Raw genomic sequence first — 13,838 nt, 5'->3', positions numbered from 1 at the left:
AATTCACCATGCAGCAATGTTCTTGAACAGTAAATAGTAGGAAATCTTCTCAGGAAAATAAATTTTGACAAACCATGCAACACTGCAGATTTAAAAGCTGGAATTTTCATCCAGAGTTGATATGACTAAAAGAGAATGTAGCTCCTTTGCATTCTCTGACTTGCCAGTTCAACTATGTGTTCTTTAGAGCCGGATGAAATTATGTTTCTGGTATCAGAATCCTATCTTTCAGAAATCAGCTTACTTTCTGTAACCAAGGAAGCCATCAAAAAATCATGGCCTTTCTGAGTGGAAATTAGAAACTATTGGTTTACTCTAAACTGTAGCGTACAAACTGCAACCTGTGAACCTGATGGACTTACTTTGAGAAGCAGACAAGCTGTCTCTTGGATGATATTGCTGAGGAGCAGACAAGAGTTGAAAATGCCAATGTTTTTTCTGGTGAGCTGAAATGCATATTTCATCATCAAACACTATCTGTTTCTATCATATAAAATAGAATTTTAATATAGGCTAGGAAAAGAAAGGCTACTAGAAGGTGGAGTAGATAACAGTAAATTACAGATAGGAGCAATTTACTGGAGATCTTGCTGTTAAACTAAGTTTTAGTTTGGGATTTCTGACTTTGGGTGGGATTTTTATGGAGGCAGAGGAAGGGAGAACAAGAGGTGGTGAGATGGCAGTAAATGTTGGATTAGAGAAGGGTATTTGTTCATAAGGCAGTAGACATATTTTATTCTAAAACTATCGCTTCCATGTAGATCCTGCAAAATTTTGGCTATGCTGAAGCATTACTTTGGGTAAAATGTTTGGCTTTCAGAGAACACTAAACTCCTGAAGTTCAAAATTGGGAAATGTGAAGTCCTGCATCTGCAGAGTCCACTACTATGAACTGGGGACCGTGATGTGGAAAGTGGCTTTGCAGAAAAAAAACCGAGAGTCCTGGTGGACATCAAGGTGACCAGAAGTCAGCAATGTGCTCCTGCAGCAAAGAAAGCCAGCAGCCTCCTGGGCTTCATTAGGCAGAGGGCTGCCAGCAGGTCAAGGTAGGAGATCCTTCTTTAGTTAGCACTGGTGAGACACATCTGGAGTGCTTTGTCCTGTACTGAGCTGTGACAAGAAGTAGTAAAGGAGAGCACGAGAAAGGTATGTCCAGCTCTCTCTTTAGTGCAGCAAAGAGCTGCGACAGTGGTTAAGGAATCAGAGTATCTGTTGTACAAGGACAGGTGGAGAGAGCTGAGATTGTTTATCATCAACAAAAGAGTGTGGGGGTATGTGTGTTTTTGTGTGTGTGCATGTGCGTGTCTTACTAATGGGTCCTGATGGGGCAGGACAGACTCTTCCTATCAAATGAAAGGAAAAGAGACAATAGGCACAAACTGAAACAGAGGAAATTCCACTTAATTATCAGAAAAAATATTTTACTTTGAGAGTGATCATACACTGTAACAGGTTGTGCAATGACATTGTGCAGTCTCCATGCTTGGGAATATACAAAATCTGTTTGGATAATTTCCTGAACAGTCTCATATAACTGAGCCTGCTTTGAGCAAGGAGGTAAGACTAGATAAATTTCATAGGTCATTACCACCTTCAACTGCTCTTTAAAAAGTAATTGAGTAATGCTAAAAATTTATCCTTGCCTCTTTTCAAGGTATCTGACTATTATCTAAGACACCAGGTAACATTTGTTCTTTCAGACAGCACGATGAGGTCTAGGTACCTCAGCACAGGATCTGGCCATAAAGTCAGCAAATGGTGCAGCTTAAGAAATAACATGGAGATATCCACTTTAAAAGGCTGAGGACAAGGGTAACTTCTGTCCTCTTATTAGGACTCAAAGTGTTTTTTCATCCACCTGGATAACCTACTCCTGAAGGCTGTTACCTGTAATCCTTCCTTCTAACCATCTATTGTGTTTAGAGGAGAATGAAGTGGTGCCAGTAGGACAGGTGTCACATCAGGTCCTCAAGGCCTCCTAGTCATTACAACATTTATTCAGGACATATGGGAGCTCATTTCAGTTCTCCTCTCTGCCAGGGGCAAATCTGCATCAATCAATGGTTCTATAATGGGGCACTCACAATCCCCTGGTTGAAACAATGTCGCTGCACATGTAATAAATCAAGATTTACAGGGCAGAAGGAGAAAGTATAAAAGTGAAGATGATTCTGTAGCTAACTGTTTATGTGGGTACTCACCTTGAGAGGAGACCAGTCTTTTCTTGCCAGACTCCAGGACAGTTTGTATAATTTTAACCATGACTTCATAATGTGCTTAATTACGAAAAAGACAGGCCGCTGAAAAAGACCAATATCTGAAAACTTTATTTACTAGGACTTAGCTTCCATGCTGTGTCTGAAAATTGAGTAGTACCTAATGTAAGTATGTAGCCTTTGTGGTAAATTTCTGGATAGTTACATCTAGGACAGGTTTCATTAAACAAGCAAAAAAATGAAAATTTTACATTAGTATTCATAACAGTGTTTTCTGAAAAGATCAAAGAAATATTATAATGAATACACTGTTATTCACTCCACTGAATACTTTCTTTCTTTAGGCTCACATTCTTCTTTATCCTACCCAAAGTCTTTTATTAATGCAAACACTTCATTAAGTTACTGGAAATAATACTTTCCATTAAAAAAATATTTTTAAGTTGCGCAAAACTTGTTTGCCTTCTCCTCCACTGCTTCATTGTTTACCCTTTAAAATCTGAAGGTTGCAATATGAGAAGTCAGATCCTTCTTCACCATATTTGGGATTATTGCAATCCAATTTAAGCAGTATTATATATAATTCTGCATATATTACTATTTGCACAGAACCCATACCTAAACTGGAGCCTCTGTGATGAGCAGGAATATGGACAGGCTTTCCTCTGCCACACCTGTGGCACTGCACCACTGGTGCCAGCTCTGATGGGTACACCCCCATCTCTGCCTCACCTTTTTGAAGTCCTGGGTTTTCAGAGCCAAATTTGATGCAGCTGAGGGGTGGACACCTGGCATCGCCGCAAAAAGGAGCATCAGCATCAACTGCCTGTGGATCCAGTGCAAGCTTTGCTTGCAGCGGGCTGGATAGCTGCAGGAAGCTGGGGAAGAGACCCTTTGTGAAACTTGCCCAGAAGGCAAGATAACAGCATTCTCTTTCTTCATTATAGAAAAGTATATAATATTCAAACCTGCTGGACTATCCAGCATTATAAGTAGGAAGACAGAATGGCTCAGCTGCGCATCATAACTTGACATAAACACATTTCATAGAATCATACAGTGGTTTGGTCTGCAAGGGACATTCACAGGTCATCTAGTCCAGCTATCCTACAATAATCAAGGACATCTTCAACTAGATCAAGTTCCTCAAAGCCCTGTCCCACCTGACCTTGAATGCTTTCAAGACTGGGTCCTCTGCCACAGTGGAAATTCTGTTCCAGCATTTCACCACCATGCTTTAAAAAAAATTTATTCCTTAAATATAGTCTAAATCTACTCTCCTTAAATTTAAAACCTTTATCTCTTGTCCTATTACAACAGGTCCTCCTAAAATATTTGACCCCATATTTCTTATAAGCCCTCTTCAAGTATTGAAGAGTCACATTAAGCTTCCCCAGAGCCTTCTCTTCTCCAGGCTGAACAGCCCCAAATGCCTTAGACTTTCCTCATGGCAGGGATGCTCCAGCCCTCTGGTCATTTTTGTGGCCATCCTCTGGACCCCCTCTATTTGGTTCATGTCCTTTTTCTGCTGAAGACCCCAGAGCTGGATGTTGTACCCATTTGATTCACAAGACTGAGAAGTGGTTATTTGCCACATGTTCAGTTTATTAGAACGGGTTCACTGGCACCCTAGGAAGGCATCTTGGTTCTTTCTCCTGTTGGGCACAGTAATGAAGGGCTGGGAATATTGATTTTGTGTGTCTCTTTGAGACATGGCTTTGCTGCTCCCCTATGGAACTTCACTTCCTCCATCATGACCATATCCTGCAATATTATCTCCAGTTGAATGGAACTGTTTTGTGTTTGGAGCAGCGTGAGCCACAGAATCTGTTAATACACTTTTAGGTCCTGGACTGAAAAAAGAATATACAAATTTTTAAAAATAATTTAGCTTCAAATGAGGAAGCAAGACAGTTACAAGACCACTAATGAATATTTTAATTCACTCTATTTTTGTACTGAGTGTAGCAGGACAATAAAAACGGAACCCAAACACATTTCTGTGTCACCATGAATTAAGGCAATCAGAAAAATTTCTGGACAAGTTGCCAGCCTTCATCATTAGGGACTTCTCTGATGCTCATTCCACAATGAATTTTTAAATCTCATCAGGTGTGTGAGGCAGGAAGGACCTTACCAGTGTCTTTGTTTATTATCAGGACCGCACATGGAACTAACATGACACTTCAAGTCTGATGTGAATTTTCCTGTGACCATAGGCTCTCTTTCAAACATGCTAAGTGTTGATACCTGGTATGACAGAAACTTTCAGTCACCCGTATTACTTAAAGTTGCACTGTATTGTTCCCCTGTCCATCCCCAAAATCATCTACTATAATCAAAATGCCCCCTCTCACACAAAGATCTCGGTGCTTTATGTCAGATCTAGATAATATTTTACGCACTTTATTCATAAGAAGAATTGGCTTCAAGAAAAGATTGAGTAAAATCCTTATACAATTTAAAATACTAATTTGAGAAATTTGGAGGATAAAAACTGGAGATTTTGACTGATATGCATTCTTCAAAATCCAGAAATTATAAAAATTGAAGATAAAGGAATTTTTTTGAATAGGATATTTCAATTATGCCCTCAGAGGTTGCCTCCTCCTTTATGATTAACTGTGGTGCTGGATGAAGCTTTTCTATACAGTATTCTTTTCTTTTTGTCTTGTCACTTTTAGTTCCAATATAATTTTAAGAGATAGCTTTTGAATCATTAGATTTTTCACCTAATTGCAAAACCATTACAGGCAAAATAGAGCAAGAACAGAGCCTGTCAATGCACCCATTTATTTTAGTTTAATTGTAGTCCATCTACCTTAGCTTCTTTCTGATCTACTTTTAAACTTAGATAACATTCTCTATGAGATTTCCCATAAACTGTCATTCTTGGAAACTGTGATACTTTCCAAATGATTCAGAATCATGCATATTTTCCTAAGGTTCTTCTGATGCCAAATGAGAAGCAAGATAATAGATATCTTTTAAATAATGTCAGAAAATTGTCATCTTGTCTCTTTAAGGAAGATCTGGTGAAAGTAATTTTGACAAAACATTTTTTCATAAGAAAATGTTGTCTTCATGAAATCAAAATTTTTCACAGAAATCTCTTTCTTTTTAATAAAAATTTCACAATGAAGATTTTTTTTTCCATGTCCAGGATAGAATTTCTAACTGACTTCTGACAAATTGAGATGCACTCTATGATCAGGGCAAATTAGGAGATCTGGGTTTAAACTGTTTACTTTGAGCTGCAGAAGGTAACTGAGCCTGGGCCTAGCACTCTAAAATGGTTTGTCCTGAGCACTTAAATTATGATTTTTGAGGTAAATCAATCTCAGAGCTCTCTTCAGAGCTTTTTATATATATTAGTTTTCACCCTACATGGAGGTAAAACAGAAGAGAAAATGTCAACTATGATGACTAAAATAAAATTCCTTTGGTCTCAGGTCTGGCTATTTTTCAGAGTGCAAACAAAAATGCTGTTTGTATGCATTTAGTTAGGAAGGCTCATATGGCATATTTTAAATTCCAGTTAGAATTTCAGGTCACAGCTCTGTGTTGATTCACAACACATAATTCTCCTTGATTTAAGTGAAATTATCTCTATAGGTGCATGTAGACAGCTTGAGTATTTCTGTTTATAAACTTTGGCAAAGAAAAAAACCCTGCAATTTTAATGCTAAAAAAATTTGCATTTGTCATTTGAGTAAATAGTTTTATGCATATTTTATATAACAATAAAATTCTCTGCTTAAAATACTGTGCTGGTCTTTTTAAGGGAAGATTTTAATATTCCATTTCATAATAATATAAAAGAATTTAGATCAGTCAGGGAATTAACCAAATAGTTGAGGATGTAGATTCTAAATAATTAAAAGTGTTAACATTGCTGATAGTCACTATTAGAACAGTCAGGACAAAGAACAAAAGCCACATAATATAATATCTTCTGTTTTAATCTGAGGCACTCAAAATTGTGGAAAATGATTAGAACTGTCAAGTGGGCAAACATACATATAAAAATATCAGAATATAATTTTTTGATTTCAACATAAGATTTATGAAACAACTTAGCTATTGGGAATGAACTACTAAAATTTATCTGTTTAGAATTAAAATATCTGTGTGAAAGCCAAATTATTTATAGTTTTACAATAATGATAAGCTGCTATATGATAATAAGAAATAGTGATATTGAATGGACTTACATTGGCATACTAAAATAAAGGGAGTATTTATTTATAAGATTTAAAAAAGTATAAGTTTCCTTTTAAATTGGACTAAACATCTTGTAGATCATGAGCAAAAAGCGATTTTGAGCTTCTTGATCATCATCTTTTTAATGCATTTTGATTGAATGGGAATTGTCTAGCAGTAATTGAGGTCTCTGCATTCTGAAGTATGGGTTACTGAAATAAGGAAAAAGGTGATTTACTGTGAAACTGCAACCTTGTTAATTACTGTTTAACTGCCATCCATCTCAGGATCACTCAAGTACAGTAGGCAAATCCTTGTTTAGCTTACCCCAGTTTTTACTGAGGCTTTAGAATTCTCTACCTGCATGTGACCTGAATTGCCTTACTTTGGTCAAGTACCTGTCTTCTGCCTGTGACCTGCTGAATCTGTGACGCAGCCATGGCAGGGTTCAGATGTGCTAAGTACTCTCACAGCCTATCAAATGCACACTGTCAAAAGATCTATGATAAAATGTAATCATGTCTGTATTCTGTCTAAAACCGATTGTCAAGATATAGAAAGGTAAGCTGTTAGCTCTCACCTCTGAATATTAAACAAAGAATTATGACTATTCCCTCAGGAAACCTGAGATAACTTGTATTTTAAACTTTTCTCCAGAAGAGCAGCTTCACATTTCTTACTTCCATAGAAAATTAGCAAGTTTTACTGCACAGAAAACTTTGTAAAGTGAAGGATAACTTTAAAGTGACTCCATCTTTTAATTACTCAATTATAAAATAGCTAGAATAATTACACTCCTACCCAAACATCTTGATATTGTTGACAAAAATCACAATTTAAAAATTCATACATGAAAAGCATCCAAGTATCATAATACTTGATGGCATTTCTTTCCAAAATTAATTATGATAATATTTTGTAAGTGTTGACCGTGTTTCCATATAAAAGATTAATTCTTTCACTTTTCTCCAATAAGCAGGCAAAACATGATACACTGCTTGATTCTTTCTAGATACTGGTTTTGGCTGGGATAGTTAAATCTTTTTTGTACTAACTTGTGCGGGGCTATGTTTTGCTGAAAATTTGTGCTGAAAATCCAGTGGTAATGTTGACAACCCACTCCTGTTTTCATTTTTGCTGAGCAATCCTCACACAGTGTCAGGGAATATTCTGTTTCTCACTTGATCCCGCCAGCAAGGAGGCTGGGGGGCACAAGAGGTTTGGAGGGGACACAACAAGGACAGCTGACCCAAGTGGCCCAAGGAAAATTCCATACCACATGACATTCTCCTCAGCAATAAAACTGGAATGGCTGGATGTGGGCCAGAGCTGCTGTTTTTCTGGGACTGACTGAGCATCGATCAGTTGGTAGGGAATAATTGTTTTCTTTTGCATCACTTGTTTTTCTTAATTTTTATTTTCTTCCCTCTTTGTTTTGTGGTTTTTCTCCTTACCTTTTTTCCCCTTAATATTATTAAACTGTGTCTGTCTCAAACCATGAGTTTTCTCACTTTACTCTTCCAATTCTCCTCTACCCCATTGCAGGGAGATGTGTAAGTGGCTATGTGAGGTTTCATTGTCAAGTGTACTTAAATCATGACAGTGGACTAGACACTGCCTCTCAGTCTATTCACTTCATTCATTACTGCATGGGAAGGAAGAAGAAAAAGGAGGAAAGAAGAATTAACAAAGTAAACAAACAAAACAAAAAAAAACCCAAATAAATAAATAATCACAATTGTTGAGTAGTTGTATATCCATAGCAAGGAAAATCACCAGGATGCATATCCTCAGAGCATTTAAACTGAACAATTCAGTGGAAGGCACTATTTTTCTTTTTTTTAAATTTACCTAATATTGGTTTATATTCTCAGACCTAAGTACAAATAACTTTCTGAGAATGCAACTAGACAATCAAGTGAAATGACTGAGAGCATGTTCATTTGTGTCCTTCTCTCAAATGTTCTTCAGAAGAACATGATGCACTCTACTGATTCTAAAGACCAGCAAAGTTAAAGTTAGTTTTGTAGGAGTCCCTCTAACAGAAAGCAATTTTCTTTCTTGGCACTCCTCAGACTGTTATTCCATTGAGACTCATGCTCAAGAAACTGCCATTTACTTACTTTTTTACATGCTACCTTTTTCTGGTCACTGTGTGGCTACTTCAGCTGCTTTGGCACAAATCAGAGCAGCTACATTAGGAGCAGAAGTTTGCTATGTAGTCAACAGAGATCACTAGACACTGCTTGACGCCAGTTCAGAATGCTTAAAATTAATCAAATTGGCATTCAACTAGTCACTATAATCAATGGAGATTAGCACAAATGTTTTTTTTCCATGCTTATAACAATGGCAAGTTCAGCTGGGAACTAAATATCCTTTCTATTGATTGCAAAGCTAGCCAACCAGTGACTAGATAAGATATTACAGACATTTAAACTGAGGTGGACTTCTAAGCCTATCTCTTTCCTCAGCTCAGACAGTTAGCACTGGACTTTGCAGCTGGGGATCCCACATTAAAATACCCAGGCTAGACTACCTGGATCAGTGTAGGTGACAGCTTTGATCTGTCTGCAGCTATTCCCCTCTGAGGAGTTTAATTTCTCCTTTGCAAAGGCTTTGATTTCTATCTGATCCCACAAGACACATCCATTCTGGTCATCATTTAGCACATAAGCACTATGAGAGTTAGGAAATCCAGATCAAAGAAGGGCCAAAATAGTAATTGCACTGGGGAAGAGGTATTTGTGAGGACACAATAATTGTGTTCTGCAGATCTGTTTGAGAATTTCAGTCTGTCTCTTCTCTAAATTCTCAGGGACTCAGGTGCAGTTTGAAGAATTCAGTCATGATACATACCAGCAGTTAAACAATCACTTGGATTTTGTATTCAAGTATTTTAATTAATTTAAATTTATTGGAAATAAAAATACATATATTGTTCATGTATCAGCAGAATCTATCAGATACTATTGTCCTTGAATTTTTTTTCATTTTTTGTCTCTTCTGGAGATTATCCAAAACATATGAAGTTCCTGGTGAAGTACCAACATTAGTCCCACTTGGAATTACTAACTATGGAAAGAAAGTGAACAAGGTTCAGCTGTGTTATACTGGTTTCTCGAGTTTATTTTTAAAATAGTTCCACTAACATGTTTGCCACATTCTATTCCCCTAGAAAAATGTTTCAGAATCTCATCTGAATATCTGAATTAAATTTGCAACCTCCATATATTAACAGCTAATATATATAAAGTGTATTTAGGTGTGTGTATATGTATATATATATACATATATATATGTATGTATATATATACATATATATATGCATATATATATGTATATATATATACTAATCTATTTATACCTAACCAGTGTAAAAGAGATTGGTTTTCCTCATTGTTTACCTCTACTACATGTTTACAAACAGTAGGATTATCGCATCTCAGCCTTAAATGATCTATGTTTATATGTAATGTCATTTTGACTGTCTCCAGCTAGGACTTTTCACTCTTTGAGATCAAAGTGGTGTGAAGTATTTTAAAAGTTTTTGATTCTATTAATGCTAATCTCTTTATAGGCTGTGGTATGTTCAGAGCAAAATGATAGGGCAATGAATCATTGACCAATGAAAAAGCCACTGTTGACTGTAGTGTACTTTAAATCTCGAACTCTTTATTAGCAGGAAGTAAAAATATTGGAAGCAAAGTTCAGAACTGAGGAACACTACTTTAGAATAAAAGAGAAATTACCTAATTGAGAAAGGCACATATGAACTAAAATAAATCTGCAAAGGGATTAACTCTGACTTCCTGGAGGTCAAATCAAGTCACTACAGGAATTTTCCTGTTCTAGTGTGAGTTTTGCAGGGCTGTTATCCTGGTTCCCTACAAAGTCAATGTTGATTGAAGTGCCACTTAAGAAGGTTTACCCTTTAAAAAACTCACCATGCTGAGGTGTACAAGAATCTGAGTGGCTGTAACGTACAGGCCAACAGGACACAAGGTTTGAGCTAAGTGCAGTGGAGCCTCAGTAACACATCCACACTCTAGTCTGTAAGAAATGGGATGCTCAATCTGACCTGTCTTGCAAAGCACCTTGAAGTGTAAGTGATTTTAGCTCTTGTGTAGTACTCAGATCTCCTGAAGATTCCACCACAACATTGCTTTATAGAGATCTGTTTTCAGGCGACGAACCACTATACACAATTCCATGAAAGGAAAATAACTGGGGCTAAGCACACAGTTGTAGATGACTTGTTTGAGATCTCTGCTTTGAGAACTTTCCCCCTGTGGAGAGGAGTACCAACCCTGCCAAGGTTAGTGATGCCACACGTGCATTGGCCATGAGCACTGGCAGCTGCCTGGAGCCAGGCACCAGGAGACATGAGGGATCTCCATGAGCCTCACCAGCCAGGACACGTTCCAGGGCACTTGGATAGGGAGCAGAACAGACCAGGAAGGCAGCTGGGCATCCCCAGGTGCCTCTGTGGGAATGCGGATCACAGGCTGTGGGTTGGCCCTGCCGTGGTGTGGCTGGAGAGCCAGCTCTGCTATAGGACACATGAAAGAACAATGTCAGCTGCTGCTATTGCAAGGTGAGAAAGAGGAAGTTTATTTTATGACTCCAGCATTTATACTTTTCCAAAGGTGACAGTGGATTGGAGAGTGATGTGCCACCTCTCCAATGACATTGGACAAGCTATTAGTACATCAAGTTTCTCTGCCTCTATGGAGGAATGCAAAACAATTGATTGTTTACAGAAAGTTGTGTGGGAAAGTTCTCTACAAGAATGTAAACTCAGAAGGCTTTAGAAAATCCTAAGAATCAGGGCAACATCACAGAACCGCTGATAGCTCTGGGCTGGGCTGGAACACAGCCCTGGGCCATGGAACAGGGGTGTGGGAGCCCCAGGGAGCCTGAGTGGGGCTATTGAGGGCCATTACTCCCCCCAGTGCTCTGACATTTAATGACCTGTATGTGAAACATAAAAGGTCAGTTTGTCTCTGTCAGAAAGGATGGTTACATGCATCTTGATCTTCAGGGCTGATGACCTTTCTGTTCACATTGTTTCCATAAAGATAAAAGAATCTGGCAAGGAAAAATAAAGAAACATTAATGTGAAGAGCCATTTTTTGACATTCCTACGCTGGGGAAAAAAAAAAAAAAGGATGACAATACACTTACCATTTTTTTTAAATAAACAAGCTAATTTCAAATTAGAGCACTATGGATTGTAGTAAATTTAAAAGTCAGAATATTGCACTTCTTATTTTTCTCTTGGTGTTCTTATTGTTCTCTTGGTGATTTATTTAACATGGAGATCTGTTGTTCATGGATTATATTGCAGATGGCTTAAAGAAATGAGCCATCATTATCTCTTTCTTACCTTTTCTTTCAGAAGTTCTCTGCTGTACATAAGCACCTTTTCTTTTTTAGCACTAGAATATCAAAATGTCAAAAGTGGCCTGTATATGTGCGGCATGACTGCTATAAGAGCATGTCTTTAAAATCTTGGTAATGAAAACCTTATTACTTATTCATGGCATTAGTTGTTCACAAATAAAATAAATCACTAATTTTCATTTACTGACCTACAAAGCTTTTTCATTTCTGATTTAATTTCACAGCTGCATAAACGACATCAAAAATCAACACATTTAAAGCACTCAGGTAAAATAAGGGACAACTTACTACCATGAAATGGCAAAGTGTATGAAAATAGATGCATTTGAATGGTGAGCTGAACAGTAAAAAAATCTTTCCTAACATGGAATTACATACTTTGCAGTTTAATTACAATAAGGACTGTCACTATAAGATTAATGACAAGCAGTTTTTCACTTCAAACAATTTCAATTGAATTAACATAGTGTCATTATTCTTAGACTGACAAGGTCAAGAAAATGAGGCAAAAGTGGGCAAAAAAGTGGAAAACCAAACTGTACTGAGAGAACATTCTGTCCTATTCTATGCTATTTAAGATATTGCAATGAGATTATAAAATACTAAAAAGTTTATATTTTTTTGTTAACATGAAAATCGTAGGGTTTAATACCATTTTCAGAACTGTGAATCAGAAATAATTTGTGCATTGGCATCTCTCACTCCTTTCTGGAAATGTGATAAACTTTTCTAGTACATATACATTACTTTCTCAGTTAGATATCTCATACCAATACTCAGAGGCAGGAAGCCCATCTGACTGTATGGTAGGGATAAACTCTGAACTGGTGATTGTGAGGTGATCTTTTAATGCACTGGGTAATGTGACTTTGGGAGTCACTTTAGTTTGTGCCTTAATCCCTTGATATAGAAAAGCTGTAGCTCTTTTCCTTAGGGGAGAGACATTTAAAGAAAGAAAGAAAGGATTGTTGCTACTTCCCTTATGCCAGAATCTGAGAAGAGGAAGTAGGTCCGTAATCTTCATTTTCAGCCTCTTTTCTGGACACTTTGCCTTTAAGCATTGTTTAATTCTCAAAAATGTTCATAAGGTTTATTTGAATCAGGAAAAATAATTTTCAAATTCTGCGCCATAAACTCTGGTCGATAAAATAGGCCACCTGAGGACACATATAGGGGAAGTGGAAGTGACATGTGCAGTCCACTAACCCCACTAATGGAAAACATTCCATTAGACACAGACTGGTTTACTTTAAGTCTGTTTCTTTAGTAAGTGGTAAAATACAATATAACAAGGCTCTAGTAAAAGTGGTTAAAATACCCTGATAAATCATTCAATTATCACAAGTTAGATTTCAGCTTTCTGTGCTCGGTATAATCAGAGTTCATCCTCTTCTACTTTCCTTGCAAATCCCAGTATCCTGGTCTTTCCTTATTTGTTTGTTTGTTTGTTGTAAATTTGCAGTAATTATTATAATATCTAAGAAAATGTGTATTTCTATTTGCTTTGTGTGCATTTTTGGTTAACTTTTGGCCATTACTGACCTCTTTTGATACCTTTAAGGGTCTCCTTTATATTCCATAATTAAATATATATTCAAAACCTACTAGAATTTATGATGAAATAAAAATCACATCAAAGGTTTTTGAGAAGGAATCAAGTTCTGCAAATCATGAGGATAACTTTACGAATAACAGTGACCATGATAAATATGAAGAAATGCATTTTCTGTCTTTATTTATCTGCTTTTCTAATGAAACCTCTAGGGAAAGTGTGGAATCTGGCTTATACTTAACATTAGCTGTAGCAAGAAGCAGGCATAAGCAATGTATTAGCAATTTACTTTGTTCACTCTCTTAATTCAGCACATAATCTTACATTGTTTTCAGCCTGTGAACTAAAGAAGCTACTCAATCTTTCTGACTGACAACAAAATTAGTTAATCAATAAACATGATTTTCTGTTTTAATTAAATTAATATAATTTGGTGTAATCTACAAGAGAACAATAATGCT

Source organism: Taeniopygia guttata, chromosome 1A, assembly GCF_048771995.1.
Source record: "Taeniopygia guttata chromosome 1A, bTaeGut7.mat, whole genome shotgun sequence".
NCBI lineage: Eukaryota > Metazoa > Chordata > Aves > Passeriformes > Estrildidae > Taeniopygia > Taeniopygia guttata.
Note: the sequence above shows the minus strand (reverse complement) of the source record.